Source organism: Malania oleifera, chromosome 5 (genome assembly GCF_029873635.1).
Source record: "Malania oleifera isolate guangnan ecotype guangnan chromosome 5, ASM2987363v1, whole genome shotgun sequence".
Classification (NCBI taxonomy): Eukaryota; Viridiplantae; Streptophyta; class Magnoliopsida; order Santalales; family Ximeniaceae; genus Malania; species Malania oleifera.
The window spans coordinates 2,080,436-2,093,502 of NC_080421.1; the positions used below are offsets into that span (position 1 = coordinate 2,080,436).

Below are 13,067 nucleotides of genomic sequence, written 5' to 3' on the forward strand. Positions count from 1 at the left end.
ACAGGGAACATACTTATGTATAATAGAAGTATTTTGAATAGTAACCTACAATACTGTTATGTTAAGCAACATGGAAATGGGGTGAATTTTATCACTTGTACTGTATTTACATATTCAGTTGTACAAAATTATATGAAAACATATTTTCATAATATTGTAACTCATTTGCCACACACTAGTAATAGTATATTTCGTCTTACTGAGCGTTGGCTCATCCTAGTGTTGAATCATTTTTCAGGTGATCCGGGTAGGCGAGCAGACTAGGTTCGTAGATAGAGGGGCCACTGTACTGTCCTGCCAGTAAAGAGTGAGTATATTTTTTGGGAATATTTTTATATAGCCCTAGCTAGTTGAGGGTATTTTGGGGATACAATTATATTTGTTTATTTTGGAAAACATTTCAGAACTCTAGTTTTGTATATAATGGTTTATGGTTATGTTTATATGATTTCTGCTTCTTGCTGCTTAGGTTGATGATTCAATTTGGTATTAGAGCATTTTAAAGGTTATGGTATAAAAAAAAAATGAAAATTAAGCAGGTCGTTACAGTTTGGTATCAGAGCCTAGGTTGCTAGGTTTTGTAGACTTTAGAGTGCAGTGGAAGTAATACCAGAGTATAGGAAAAGGATTTGAGGTTTTTTCGGTTGTCTGTTGCATCGTCATAGACCCCTGTGTTAGATAGAGAAACTCCGATGGCTTTGCGCTCCTGACCGTAGTGGGAAAGTACCGCTCGAATAAAATCTCCCTAAAGCGACTCCATGTCATCACTATAGGATCCGGTATCTGCTCCTCTAGTACTCTTACTAACCTCCACCAGTGCTTTGCCTCTCCAGTCAATTTAAAGGTAGCAAATAATACCTTTTGCTCGTCTGTATGTACGAGGACTGTCAGTATGTCCTCTATGTCCTGAACCCAGTTCTCTACTACTAGTGGGTTTGCTCTTCCAGCAAAAGATAGGGGTCACATATGCGTGAACTGCTCGATCGTGCAGCTCTGCTACCCCGAGCTCCTAGCCATCTCAGCCATCACCTACTGAGTGATGCTACGCAACACTGCATCAGGGTCTCCACCACCCATACTGGAAGGTCCTATTCCACCACCTCCCGCACTTGTGTTACTATTCCCTGAATCCATCCCACAAAGGATACAACTAATCTCAGCATACACTTACTATCACACAACTTATACACCGCTATACCCTATAAATTATTCTTCTATCCACATCTTTAATCCCCATTAAGGATTCACCCCTACCACTTAGAAACAAGACCCAGTGGTAGTATCCATGGTTTTCCTAAAATCGTCACCTTAGGAAAAACACAAAAACAGCCTCGGTACCCTTGTCTCTAGGCCTCAAGATCGAACCCTAAATTCTCACCTCATCCTCAAACAACCACTAACTCACATTTCAGTCTACTCATCACCTATTTTCCTCAAAATCCACTCCAATACTCTAGTATTGTATTCCGCTGTCTACTAAAGTCTACAGAACCTAGCAACCTAGGCTCTGATACCAAACTGTGACGCCCCGATTTTCGTACAAATTTTTTCCCAATAATAATAAATAAAAAATCACACGTCATCTATAACATTCACAAATTGGCCACGTCAACAATCCTACTATCATTCATACGACCCGACCCGACCCGCATTTGGTACCAGTAAAAAAATTATTTTATTATACAACCTAACAGCGGAAGACAATATACACATATCAGTCAGAATACAATACCCAGAGTATCCATATACACATATACACAATACTATCTCATATCCAAAAACAATACGAAACTAGGGAATCACACCTCCCTAGTCCAAACTCACCCTGTATATCAGGGTCCCAGCTCCCTATGATCACAGAGCTCTACCACCTGGCCTATCTCTGTCCCCTGAAAAATTTAGATAATTTGGGTGAGACACATCTCAATAAGAAGGAATAAATTATTTACAATATGTGGCCATATGAGTTCAATTATAATACACTTTACTTTTCAAATCATCGTTTCATCTGAGAAAATACATAGATATACACATTCTCATAATCATATAGATATACAACACAAGTTTTTATAAGCTTTAAAATCATTTCTCAAATTGAATAATTTCCAACACATATTTACCGTGAAGTTCCTGAGAATAGGGAAGGTTACCCGCCCATACAGGTAGCTTCCCTCTATCCTAACAAGTTATGCAACCATGTATGACCACATCTTATACCTATCAGGGCACTCACCTTACTCAGTAAGCCCTAGAGTTTCACTTCGCCTTAATTATTTATATTATTAACTCACACGGTTCCATTTTTCAAATTTATCATTCTTTATTTCTCAATTTCCATTCTTTCTTTCATTTCTCATTTTAGCCAATTTTATGATTCTTTCACTTTTCGTTTCCATTTTACTTTTCAGCTCATGAGTATCCTTGGTATCAAATACCAACATCGTGTCTGTAACTCATGGCCACCTTGAGGATCTTTCTATACATGCCATGCTTCCCCCTATGGTCAAGGTTGTGCGGCCCGAAGGCTGGATTTAACCGTGGTTGGCTGACCCGATTAGATCAAATATCATATCACACATTGCGTCTGTAGTACAACTGGCCGACCTAGAACCCTGATCCGGACTTAGGGGACCCAACAACCCTACACAATGACACAGTTGACTGTCACACCACACGCTCCAAGAGTCCGCGTGGTTGCACTAACATCACTAGTAACGGTATCGTGCTCAATATCATAACCATCTAACAGGGTTTACCACCACATACCCGTAATCATTATGCGGTATTGGCATTTTATCATTCATATTTCACGTATTTCCACATTTCTCATTTTCATATTGCAGAATTAACATTGCAATATTTTCATTTCACATATTCACATTTCAATATCAGTATTCTCAACACATTTCATCATTTAAATGATATTTTCTCAGTTCATAATTCATCTCATCTCATACTATCATATACATATCTTATTTCACAATTACTCAATATTTCTCAAAACACATTTCCATATTTCACCTTTCTTCATTTTCCCACATTTCAATTCTCATATTAAAACATATTTCAGTATCACATATTTCACAGGGTAAATCATCTAACTCAGTTTAAACACTTCTTAATATAAATCATATGCCACACAAATTTCATTTGATATTTATATCATAATAGATTTAAGATAAAATAACATACGTCATTTTCATATATTTCTCAACCCATAATTTTCATAAAAAAAAAACTGTTATAATTTATTCCCCTTACCTGACTTACTGAGAGTCTCGCTAGAATCCCAAATCCTATGCCCTTGGCATCCGAAATTTAACTTCTGTAATTTGTATTTTCCCCAGATTAATTAATCTATTTCTCCAAAATAATACTCATCTAGCCTTCCCTAGGCTCCATATACTTCAAATTAATATTTAAACTATTATTTAAAACCCCCACTTAATTTTCTGAATTTTTCCTGCGGGTCAAAAAATTACACCTGCAGCGTTCACCCGAACCCTAAATTCCTGAAATCCTACTTCAGCCCCAGATGCTCAATATTTTAGAAATTTTAAATTAATTCTAATTAATTAAAAATAAGCCCCTTAATAAACCCCGTACCCCAAATTTGGGGTTTTGGTCCGACACCCCCACGAGAATTTCGTCTTGCTAGACTTGTAAAGAATCATCATTAGATTCTCGTGGTGGTGTATGTTCGTCAATTAGGCTTATAATTTGTAAGAAATTAAAGAAAAAGGAAAAATTGACTCACCCCAGGGGATAAGCCTATGCCGCTCCTACCACCGATCCGCTTCGGTAGAAATGACGGCAGCGGAGAATGGAGTCCAACGGTATCTTCGGATTTTCGATCAGGCGAAAATCCATCACGAAATCGAGGAGAGAGGGAGAGAGAATGAGAGGAGTAGACCTAGCAAAGCGGATTGGGTCGGATAATCCGTGGCAGATAAGGTGGATTATCGGGTGAAAAAATCATAATTCATATTCGACTCGTTTAAGTGGCGGATTAAGCGGTTTCGGGTCGGGTAATTCATGGCGGATGGGCGGATAATCCGCCATTCTCAAATATAATTTTATTAATAATTTATTTTGTGTCATAATATATTAAGTTGTATACGATAACTTGCGATTAGTTTGTGTATTAACTTTTTTAGTAACTATATCAACCATTCAATCGTTTATATTAATTAACAACTCTTAAATCAAGCAAGTAAAATTATAAGCAATAAAACATAATAAATTAGTCTCAATTCAACTCAAAATAGAAACTCAAAGCGTGTGACTCGTGTGAGTCTCTAAAATCTAAACATTACAACTGTTCTTAAAGCATGTGAGTTTCTTTAAACACAACTATTTCATCATTTCGATCAATTGAATTCGCTATTGACTGAGACATTTTTTTCTCCTAATCCTTATAATGCACTACAAAAAATAGAAAAATGGGATTAAATATTTCCATTTTATATCTATATTAAACATAATGAAATGAATCAAACGACCACAATATTTATATTGAAATTTGACTGACCAAGTCAAAAAGTTGTCATTATGCATATAAAGAAAGAACAGAAAACGACCATAATCCAACCATCACCTCATACCATTGCCGTGGAGTCATGGACATATTAATATTTAATATAGTTCTTGGTTCTGTCAAAAAAAATTTATACGTAAGAATGAAAAGAAATTTCAATATTGATATAACTTTAGAATCAGACTCGATAGTCTTTAAAAGTATCCTGAAACTCTGAAAGAGACCATGTACATGTACTACATACAGATACAAACTTACATTTAAATATATATACCATAAAGAATTTGTACACGTACTACATACAAATACAGACATGCATATACATCAACAGTCTTGCTGATGCTAAGAATTTGCAGCCTTGTAGTACATCTAATCCTTCTGCAGCAACCCAACTCAACAGGTGGAAAAAATGCAATTATACCGCATGGTCATGGACATTGATAATGTCTTATCTGTTTGGCATATGTTCTCTTTTGGAATTCATTCATGGCATGTACATTGGTGTGGCTTGGAACCACATGCACATCTTTACTTACCCTTTACTCCAAAGTAAAATGTATATTTTCTTTTTCATCTCTGCATTTGAGAAAGTGGCTGGCATTCCTTCTCATGGAGGATTGAATTATCTTATGATGCAGATTAACCTAGCTTAAAAAATTTATGTAGGAGTAGTGTGGGAAAATACAAACTTTGTACAACAATTGTTGATCATAAAATGGCCTTTCCATTAGTTCAATTTGTTCATTTTTTTGGCCAAACTGACAATCTCTATTCTTGGTCATGTTTTTTTGCAAAATTTATCTGAACAAAGAGAATGTGGGTGATAGAGAGCAAGATACAGTAGGCCTCTCCATATTATCTCCTACTATTAACTTGAAGCCTAAAGAGAATTCATTCTCCCTTCCAAGATACCCAATTTAATACAACAAGCTTATTTAGCTAGATAAAACCATGGATAGGTACTGCAATTGGTTAAACTGTTAAAGCCATGTCTGTATTCACCAAAATCCAACAGGAATAAAAGAATGAAATTTCTGATTAATAAAGGCCACAAGGAATTTTTTCACTTACTGTCCTACCTTCTTTTGTTAGTCTAAAGCAGAAAATTTCCTGTATAACTATGGAATGTCCTAATATGCAATAACAGAGCCGTGAAGAAGCATATCTGTAGAAGAAGAATAACAGAATACTAAAAAATTCGAGAACTTCGAAGCAAATGAATCATGAAGGCCTCGAGCGAGCTTGCAAAGAGCTGCTGTTGCTAAATGTCCACGACGAACTCACGAAGCTTCCTGACGAACTCGTGAAGGGCTTCTGATGGTTGAGTGTGTAAAACCACCTCATGAAGCTCCTTTGTTCGAAGGTCGATGACGAACGAATCTACTATAGAGAGCAGAGCTACCGTAATATTTAGCTATGCCTACGCACCCATTGCTGGCAGTTGCAGAATAGATCATGAGAAGCAAGGAGGAGCAAAGAAAGAAGAAATTCATGGTTTTGGGTTGTAGAGTAAGAGAGATCCATGAGGTATATATAGAGATTTTTTTTTGCAATTTTACTCTTTGTAACAAAGAGTGTAACACCTTTTCTTTTAGGTTTTTCGTTTTCAATTGTTCTTTGTCCTCTTGTTTATTCTTAAAAAAAATGCCTTCTAAATTATTTGAAACATTCAAAAGATGAATTTTTACTTTTTGTTGCTTTCTTTATTACTTTCATTATTTCATGGCACATGTTTTAATTTATTTTCTCTGTTTTTCCCCCCTTTTGCATGTTCCTTATCTTATGAATGTAATTGAAACTAGTAACATAATAACAATTATGTTCCTAGGGTATTTATTTATTTATTTTTTTATTTATTTTTGATTATATAGGAACTGCAGCCACCAATGAGTCCTTCGAACCCTTTGGTACGACACCAAACCTACGAATCAGCGTCATCCGCCCCCAGGTCTCATTGATTAGAGTAAAGTCCGAATGCGGACACGACTTCTGTGCATCAATTGGACTTTCGACCAACCCGACTCTCGAGACACATCTCCATTACCATCCACGATCCCCGCTGGCTCACAGAGAACTCTTACCATCCACTGTTCTGCTGGCTCACAGAACGAACTCTCACCATTCACAGTCTCCGCTGGCTCACAGAGTAAACTTTCACCATTCATAGATACCTCTGGGTCCGTGAGTGTATCTACCTAAAATTGAACTCCCGATATTCTTTCTTATTTGCTGATACCTTTCCATTGTGCCATGCCATGAGAGATTAGGATATTTATTTTTTGCTCTGTGAATAGGGCATCTTTGTTCCTAGCAACATAATAACAATTAATAACAAATTGTTACAGAACCATTTTTTAAAAATTATTTAATATCATTAATCCTGATTTCAGTATTTTTTTTACTGTGTTGAATGATTTAAATTTTATAGCCTTTACAATTGCTCTTAATAATTATAAATAGTGCAATAGATACTTATTTTCAATTGTTTATTTTGTCATCTTGTTTATTTTTATTTTTTCTCCTTTCTTAGAAAACACCCTTTAATTATTTTTCTCAATCATTCCAAAGATAATTTCTTCTTTTCATTCTTTTATTACTTCTTTCATTCTTTCTTGACACACATTTTTTTCATTCTTTTATTACTTCTTTCATTCTTTCTTGACACACATTTTATTTATTTTCGCTTCTTTCTTTTTGCATATTTATTATCTTTTCAATGTACTTGGGAGTTTGAACATTCATAAGTAATATTTTTAGTTTGAACATTCATAAGTAATATTTTTTCATATTTTCTTGGAAATAATAATTTCCAGATAATTTTTTTTTAAGAATATATATAATTTAATATAACAATTAATCTTGATTAGGTTTTCACTATATTGAATGATATACATTTATAATCTTACCAACTGCTCTTAATTATATGAATAATAAGTATAGTAACTCACACAAAAATATCAATTTTTTTTTTGTCTATTATCTCTATACTCTTATTTATTCATTTTTTTCCACTTTCCTCAAATAACTCGCTTTTAAATTTTATTGAAACATTTAATACTCACTTTTCTTATTTCATTCTTTCATTTATTTCTTTCATTATTTATTGACACAATTTTATTAATTTTTTGTCTCCTCTCTAGTTCATCTGTTAAATGAACTTGAACCATTCAAAAGCCCTATTTTTTCTTTATATTTTTCAACTACTTCACTGGGTGTCCATTTTTTCTCTTTGCATTTAGGTTTCCAAAGTATTTTTTTTTTTTTTTTCGGGTTCGAATTAGCAACAAAAAAAAAAATTCAACAAATTTCTAAAAACCACTGGTCACCATAGCAAATTAGCAATTATGACAGTTGTTTTTGCAAATCGTTTTATTATTACTACTATTGCTAACAAATCATTTTACTACTACTACATGTATTTTTGCAGTCTTACTCTTTGTAACAAAGAGTAACACTTTTTCTTTTAGGTTTTTCGTTTTCAATTGTTCTTTGTCCTCTTGTTTATTCTTAAAAAAAAATGCCTTTTAAAATTTTTGAAACATTCAAAAGATGAATTTTTACTTTTTGTTCCTTTCTTTATTACTTTCATTATTTCATGGCACATGTTTTAATTTATTTTCTCTATTTCCCCCCCCCCCCTTTTGCACGTTCCTTATCTTACGAATGTAATTGAAACTAGTAACATAATAACAATTATGTTCCTAGGGTATTTATTTATTTATTTATCTTTGATTACTTAGGAATTCTAACCACCAATGAGTCCTTCGGACCTTCTGATGTGGCACCAAACCTACGAATCAACGTCCTCCGCACCCAGGTCTCATTGATTAGGGTAAAGTCCGGATGCAGACACAACTTCTGTGTATCAGTTGGACGTTTGACCAACCCGACTCTCGGGATATATCTCCATTACCATCCACAGTCCCCACTGGCTCATAGAGAACTCTTACCATCCACGGTTCCTGTTGGCTCACAGAATGAACTCTCACCATCCACGATCTTCGCTGGCTCATAGAGTAAAGTCTCATCATCCATAGGTACCGCTGGCTCCGTTAGTGTATCTACCTGAAATTGAACTCCCGATATTCCTTCTTATTTGTTTATGCGTTTCCACGATGCCATGCCGTGAGGGATAGGGTATTTATTTTTTGCTCTGTGAATAGGGCATCTTTGTTCCTTGCAACATAATAACAATTAATAACAAATTGTTACAAAACCATTTTTTAAAAATTATTTAATATAATTAATCCTGATTTTAGTATTTTTTTTTACTATGTTGAATGATTTAAATTTTATAGCATTTACAATTGCTCTTAATAATTATAAATAGTGCAATAGATATTTATTTTCAATTGTTTATTTTGTCATCTTGTTTATTTTTATTTTTTCTCCTTTCTTAGAAAACACCTTTAATTATTTTTCTCAATCATTCCAAAGATAATTTCTTCTTTTCATTCTTTTATTACTTCTTTCATTCTTTCTTGACACACATTTTACTTATTTTGGCTTCTTTCTTTTTGCATGTTTATTATCTTTTCAATGTACTTGGAAGTTTGAACATTCACAAGTAATATTTTTTCATATTTTCTTGGAAATAATAATTTCAAGATAAATGTTTTTTTAAGAATATATATAATTTAATTTAACAATTAATCTTGATTAGATTTTCACTATATTGAATGATATACATTTATAATCTTACCAACTGCTCTTAATTATATGAATAATAAGTGTAGTAACTCACACAAAAATATCAACTTTATATATTTTTTTTTTGTCAATTATCTCTATACTCTTATTTATTTAATTTTTTCCACTTTCCTCAAATAACTCGCTTTAAATTTTCTTGAAACATTTAATACTCACTTTTCTTATTTCATTCTTTCGTTTATTTCTTTCATTATTTATTGACACATTTTTATTAATTTTTTGTCTCCTCTCTTGTTCATCTATTAGATGAACTTGAACCATTCAAAAGCACTAATTTTTTCTTTATATTTGTCCATTTTTTCTCTTTGCATTTAGGTTTCCAAAGTATCTTTTTTTTTTTTGGGTTCAAATTAGCAACAAAAAAAAAAAAAAAATTCAACAAATTTCTTAAAACCACTAGTCACTATAGCAAATTAGCTATTATGGTAGATGTTTTTGCAAATCGTTTTATTACTACTACTATTGCTAACAAATCATTTTACTACTACTACTACTACTACATGTAGGGCTCCTAGAATGCTGGTTGCTAAATCTTATGTGTCTAATAATTTTGAGGGGAATATCAGGGTATTTTGGAGAATGATCCAAGTTAGCACAGAGTAATTGGTCTTTTTGTTTTGGGAAGGTTTGTGTGCAACATGCGATCTATGAGGCTCTCTCTCTCTCTCTCTCTCTCTCTCTCTCTCTCTCATACACACATATTGCTGGTAGTTGTAGAGGATATCATGAGAAGCAAGGAGCAAAGAAAGAATAAATCCATGGTTTTGGGATTAATTATTAGTTGTAAAGCAGGAGAGATCCATAAGGTATATATAGAGATTTATTTTTCTAATCTTACTCCTTGTAACAAATAGCATATTGACTTTTTGAGTCTGATCTCTATTTTGATGTTGACAAAGTACCAGTATCTTATGTGTGTTTAAGTATGTGAACAAGTTTAAATTTTAGCACACATAAGATCAAAATATTTGGAAGTCAGAAGAAAAACCAAGATCATATGTATTTGGTGCATTCTATGAATGAGCAAAGAAGAAGAAGAAGATTGTTTAAATTGTAAATGCATTTTTATTTTGATTTGGTCTGTACTATAATGCATGACATGCATGATGTGGATAATAAGTTTAAACAACCAAAGACTGCCCTAGGGACCAACACTTTTCACAGAAACTCTTTTCTTAAATAACTAATTCGTTAGGATCAAAGATTAGGGTTAAAACGAAGTTTACAAAAACTTCGGTCAAACGATGCCAAATTTTTTGCTTAATTCAAAAGTTTCAACTGTAGGGAACTAGACAAGGACCATAGTTGACCTTAGGACACAAAATCTTTCATGGAAAAAATCCTTCACTTAAAAACCATACTTATACATTTAAAGGGAAATTTTGTTAAGGTCAAGATCAAGAGAAAAATAGGAATTTCACTTGCCTTGGTCGACCGACCATCACAAGGTCTTTTGACCTTGGTCGATCGAATTGAGAAGTTGACTAAAGTCAAAGCTTCGGTTGACCGAACCCTTAGCACTATTAATGCCTTAGTCGATCGAATCGACCAGAAGTCAACGTATGGACTTCACTCGGCGATCGTTCTGAAATGAACGTGTTGTCCACGGTCGACTAAACTAGCACGTGTCTGACCCCCAACAACTTGGTTGACTGAACCATTAGTTCAAAATAGCCTTGGTCGACTGAACGTTAAAAATGGTCAATCGATCTCTGGCCATGGTCGACTGAACCAACAGTTCAAAATCGCCACGGTCGACCAAACTTATGAATATGGTCGATCGTACCTTTAATATAGTCGACCGAACCTCTCGGGTTGACACATTTTAACTGTGATGAAAAGAGGTTCACGATGGATTGGGACTGAGAGTGAAGGTGTTGCTAACCCGCTTGACAACCTCTCTCATTATTCTTAAGGGTTCTCAACACCATTTCTTAAAATGTATCGTACTTGGGCTGCGAGGGAGACGACTGCTGAACAGTTGAAGATCTGGGGGTTGGATCAGGATGACTTTAGAAGTTTTGGTATTGGCATGGAGGCAAAGCATTTGGCGCTTGTGGATGTCTTTGGGATTGAAAACCTGGAGCTTGTGGCCTCCAGGAGAAGTTGGGATGTTGTTTCCACGCGAGGTTGTATGTATTCGAATAAGGGTCATTGGATGGCTTATCATACCAATTGTGGGTGTCCTTCACTTCCTCTTGCACAAGCTCATGATGGAAATGCGTGTGAGGGCAATTATAACATGTATAGGAAGGGTTGGAGCAGATTGCACAGACCTTTGCACATGCCATTGTCTGCAGTCCTAAGGACAAGTATTTGTCTAATTGTTTGGATATGGTATGCAGGGTAGGGGCTAGGTCCTGGCTTGTGGATTGGGTAGTCTATGAGTGGCAGCCATGTGTTGCTGAGAATTTTTAGCCAAACTTTCAAAGAAAATCCAGGCCTCGTTCTCGTGCTTTGTAAGAACAGTACCTCCGCATAATGCATCAACCATGGACTTATCTCTCTTAGTTAACCCTTCGTACAAAGTTTGGACTAATTGCAACTTGGGAACTTGATGACATGGGCATTTATGGAGCAAGTCCTGAAAGCGCTCCCAGGTCTCAAAGAAAGATTCCCCATCCATTTGTTCGAAACTTGTGATTGCCCTTTGTAGCTGGTTAGTTTTCCCGATTAAGAAATACTTTTTTAGAAATTTATGTTGCATGGTGGCCCAGTTGGTCACTGAGTTTGGCTCTAAGGACGTCAATCGATATTTGCCCTTATCCTTTAGAGAGAATGGGAAAAGCCTAAGACGAAGGGTGTCATTACAAAAATTAGGTATGCGGATAGTGGAGTAAATCTCCAAGAACTCATCGAGATGCTGATAAGGATTTTTGGTGGAATTCCAATGAAAGTTGGGCAACGTTGAGATGATTGAAGTCTTAGTCTCAAATTGTGCTACCTGAACATCCAGGAACCGAATGCAGGATGGCGATGTGTATGCATTAGGTACAAAGTAATCCCTAAGAGGTCGAAGGGATTGCTCTCCTACCAAAAGTAGGCAGGGAGCGTGGGGTTCTGAGATTTTTTTAGTGGTAACCGGTGGGTTCTTTTTAGCCATGGCTGTAACGACCTGAATTTAAAAATGAAACTTAAATAATAAGGAAAGGGAAATGGAAACTGGAAACAGAAGGGGGAGTTTCAAGGCTTCGTCGACGAATCCCCTGTATTCGTCGACGAAGGCTTAAGAGAATTCGTTGACAAACACAGGGTTTCGTCGACGAGAAAATACCGATAGAGGTTCAGAGGCAGCCTGAATTATGTCGACGAACACAGGGTCTCGTCGACAAAATTTGTGAAGGACTCGTCGACGAAGGTTGAGCTCGTCGACGAAATCCTGTTTTATAAGAGTGAAAAATCCGGGAGAAATATCATATTTTTAAGAAAACTCTCTCTCTCTTCTCTCTCTCTCTCTCTACGGTTCTCTCTCCCTTCTCTCTACGTTTTCGGCCCCACCAGTCGTCAGATCGACGATCCGAAGTCACCACCACGCTCCTAGTGGAGTTCTCTCCAAATCTGCTAGAGCGGATTGTGGGAGAAAGTTAGTTGGAAATCATTCCAAAGTTGAGGTAAGGCTTTTTAAGCCATATTTGGTCTTACGCTAGTTATAAGAAGTGTCATACGCATGAAAATACTGAAGTTTAATATTGGGGGTTTTCAGTTTCAGAATATTGGTCAGGAAACCCCTCAGGTGTTAAACTTGAATGCATGCTTTTGGGTGAAAATTTTCTACCAAATATTTGAGTTTTTAGCAGTTGAGGAAAATATTGTATGCTTC

General features: G+C 35.3%; 1 non-coding gene across 1 annotated transcript; it reads left to right on the forward strand.

Moving 5' to 3' along the window:
• The first annotated feature begins 11,798 nt into the window (after positions 1-11,798).
• On the forward strand, positions 11,799-11,905 carry LOC131156814 (small nucleolar RNA R71). Its single transcript, XR_009137084.1, has one exon. It is a non-coding gene; the product is annotated as a small nucleolar RNA R71 (small nucleolar RNA).
• Positions 11,906-13,067: the final 1,162 nt, after the last annotated feature.